We start from the raw sequence: 3,925 nt of genomic DNA on the forward strand, positions 1-3,925 counted from the left end.
CAAAAAGACCCGGTTTTAGGACCTACACTGCCGAATAAACCTCGATTAGTCTATAAGAGAGCACAGAATTTAAAAAATTTGATAGCACCTAGTAATCTTAAAAAAGATAAGCCACAAGAATTTTTGAGTGACCATCATGTTCTTATGGGGAACAGGTGGGGATGTTTTCCTTGCAACCAATGCATTTGCTGTAAATATATGCAAAAATCTTCAGTTAAACTTAAGTTGGAGAACGGCAAATTTCACACCCTGAAAGATAGAGTAACCTGTAATACAGAGTACGTAATCTATAAGATCAATTGCCCATGCGGTCTTTCGTATGTGGGAAAGACCAAACGGAAACTTAAGATTAGAATTCAGGAGCATCTAAGGAACATAAAAAATAAAATGATGCAGCATAGTTTACCTCGCCATTTTTTTGAAGTACATCGATCAGATGTGACAGGCTTAACCTTCTCAGTATTGGAACACATTAAATTAGACATGAGAGGAGGCGATAGGGATTTACTATTAGCAAAACAAGAAACATATTGGATATACACTCTGAACACCCAAATTCCGAAAGGTCTAAATGAAGGCTTTGATATAGTCTCCTTTTTAGGTTGCTAGGCTGTGTAAACTTGTAGATATGTACTTAGAATGATATACATTTATGAGTCCCCCTATGTGATTATAGTCCCATCGAGACCAATACACAATAGCATGGCATAGCATGGCATTGTATTGTATGTTTTTTTCGCTGTATATATGTTTTGTCAATAACTAATAATGTAAAGGTATTGGGAAAAGAATGTCTTACTCTCTTTATACTTACTCCAATTGGTTTTATAATGGATCTTAATAAATAGGGACAATAAATGTAATGTTCATGTTCATGTTATGATCAATCTTTAACATATATTAGAAGGCAATAGATATGGCCCCATTCCCGATGTGTAAAATATATTGGTGCTGTAGGACTTTAATGTGACAATGTGGTCACAAAGAAAAGACGTGCGCTTCACCGCTTCAATGGTTGGAGCGCACGGGACAATCCGGAAGTGACGTTGTGCGTTCCACCGTCGCTATGGGAGGAACGCACGAAGATTCGGCCAATGCGCAGGTCCGGAAGTGCAGACGTGCGCTCCACCGCTACTATGGAGCGCACGGGACAACTCGGAAGTGACGCTGTGCGTTCCACCGCTGTTATGGGTGGAACGCACGGCGGTACATAAGGAGAACTTGTTTATCTTCGTTCAATTTTCTCTCTGGGCTTAATTAAATAAGAAATGGGATAATCAGTAAAAATGCCAAGTGAGGCTGCCCCGATCCGAATTAATACAGAGGGTAGTAATTATACAGCAAACCGTGGAAATAATTGAAGTGAAAGGCGGAAGTAGTATTTAATTATGCCATATTATCATTAGCCTTTCAGACACAAACATCTGTAGAATAAACTTGACCCATATATATAGGCATCAGGCCTTATACTAGTTTAATATTGGTAAAATGTCATATAATTGACTCATCAGATCTAACCTATCAGCAGAGGGAGGAAGTGATGTAAACTCCCTAGGGGTATAAATAGGCCTCAGAAATCTCTTCCAAATCACTTGCCATACAGGAAAGGAGGCAGCAACACAGGTCCTGAATCTCTTAATGTAAGTACTTCTGATGCTCTTTAATAGGTTAATATCAAATTATGCTTTTAGTATAATATAATTTATTTAGTTCTAGTTGGAAGTTATATCTTACCGGCCACTGTGGAGCTCAGAACCTACTTGTTGTCGAACTCTAAAGAATTTTTATTGTAAGTAACAATTAAGACTCTATATTAAGTGCTATTATTGGTCACTAATTAGGTCCTTAATTTAATTCACTTTTGATTCTAGTTAGAAGATGCACCTTATTGGATTTTAAGGAGCTTTTTAGCCCAACTTGTTATCATCGTGCTGAACTTTAAGTAAGTTATAACAAAGTTCAGTTTTTAAATATGCCTATTAAGTGCTTTGGACACCCTTAATTATCTTCAATTAATTTCTTAGACTAATTCATCCGGTCAAGATTAGACCATCAGTGAGCAAGTGAATTTGTATTGGAAAGTGAGTATGGCTACATATTCCAATAAGATTCTAAATTCCTTGAGGCACTTGGCCCGTAATACTGTTGAATTTCTTATTTAGACATATTGAACATTGACTGACCATAATATAGGAGTAGTTGATCTCTAATGAAGATTATCTCCAGAGACAGCCAAGTGAGTGATCCATTTTAATTAGATGTAATTCTATATTCAACCTTTCAGTACCATTTAAAACAATATATATATTTTATTCTTAGAATTACAGAGAATAAACTACCGTATTATAAAGAAGAAATAATCCACTCAGAGCAGTTATATTTGCACAGTAAGTTGTTATTTTCTTTTGAAATAAGGCAATTAGGACACAAAAAAAAAAAAAGCCTGAATTGATTATTGGAGAGTATCTTCTTTTTCCAATGTCTACTAAAGAATTTAAATATTCATTCTCTATGAAGAATTGTGATGTAATAGTTAATGAAATAATGAAAAAAGGTTTTCTTTTATAAACAATGAAAACGTTACTTGAATATATATCTGTATATCATGATGATTTGTATTGATTCTTTTTTTTTGCTCTCTTGTTCTTTCCTCCTCTTCTCCATTTGACTAACACCAGCGAAGACCCATACCCCTGATGAAGTCCTTAACGGACGAAACGCGTTGGGTTTTATGAAATATTGTTTTATGAATTCACTGTATGAATTACTATATTGATGTATTATTACACAATATTTTAGATATTATTTTTAATAAATTAAATTGTGTAATTTAGGTCAAGCTGGTTTTGGATTTTATTTGAACAAATTGTTACTGAGCGCCCTCTGAGTATTGTATTTGTATCACTATTTTTGTCACCGTCTAGCAAGGTGACTACTATTGAGGTGCAGCTGTGTTGTACAGCGCGAATTAAGGGTATATTCTTTTTATATATATATATATATATATATATATATATAAATATATATACATACATACAGTAATTAGAGTAGAGTAGAGTGCACCGAACAGTCCAAAAAAATAAAATAACAATATATATTTTTTATTTATTTTTTAACTGGCAACTTGGCTCACACTATTTGGAGCTTACATGAAGTGAACAAAGCGCACTGGGGTACAGTGCGTACTGAGGTAGTTAGAGTGCAGGGATGTGTGGTGAGGTAAATGGCTCAGGAGGCACTGGTTAATACCAGAGCCAGATTTGCACGCAATATATGAGCAAAAGGGTTCATGTGGGCAGGGCCGGTGCTAGGGTGTTCGGCGCCCTCCTGCAAACTATAAAATTGCGCCCTCCCTCCCTTAACTCATAAAGGGTCAGTGTGCATCACAAAAGAGGGGGAGTTACAGGGAGGATGAGGGCAGGGACGCTGACGGGGATTTACAGGGAGAATGAAGGCTGGGGCACTGACAGTGATTTACAAGAAGAGTGAAGACAGGGGCAGTGACAGGGAGTTACAGGGAGGGTGATGGCAGGGATGCTGAAGAGTGGTTACAGGGATGCTGAGGGGGAGTTACAGGGAGAGTGAAGGCATGGGCACTGACAGGGAGTTACAGGGAGGGTGAGGGCAGGGATGCTGAGGGTGAGTTACAGGGAGAGTGAAGGCATGGGCACTGACAGGGAGTTACAGGGAGGGTGAGGGCAGGGATGCTGAGGGTGAGTTACAGGGAGAGTGAAGGCATGGGCACTGACAGGGAGTTACAGGGAGGGTGAGGGCAGGGACGCTGACAGGGAGTTACAGGGAGGGTGAGGGCAGGGATGCTGACAGGGAGTTACAGGGAGGGCGAGGGCAGGGATGCTGACAGGGAGTTACAGAGAGGGTGAGGGCAGTGGTACTCAGGGTGCTCAGGGTGGTAGAATGCACTTTT

The 3,925-nt window shown here is 38.7% G+C and overlaps 1 long non-coding RNA gene across 1 annotated transcript; it reads left to right on the forward strand.

Annotated features, from left to right (window-relative positions):
• The first annotated feature begins 1,348 nt into the window (after positions 1-1,348).
• On the forward strand, positions 1,349-1,991 carry LOC134911643 (uncharacterized). Its single transcript, XR_010176733.1, has 3 exons — positions 1,349-1,640; positions 1,711-1,789; positions 1,872-1,991. It is a non-coding gene; the product is annotated as an uncharacterized LOC134911643 (long non-coding RNA).
• The last annotated feature ends 1,934 nt before the right edge of the window (positions 1,992-3,925 follow it).

Source organism: Pseudophryne corroboree, chromosome 4 (genome assembly GCF_028390025.1).
Source record: "Pseudophryne corroboree isolate aPseCor3 chromosome 4, aPseCor3.hap2, whole genome shotgun sequence".
Classification (NCBI taxonomy): Eukaryota; Metazoa; Chordata; class Amphibia; order Anura; family Myobatrachidae; genus Pseudophryne; species Pseudophryne corroboree.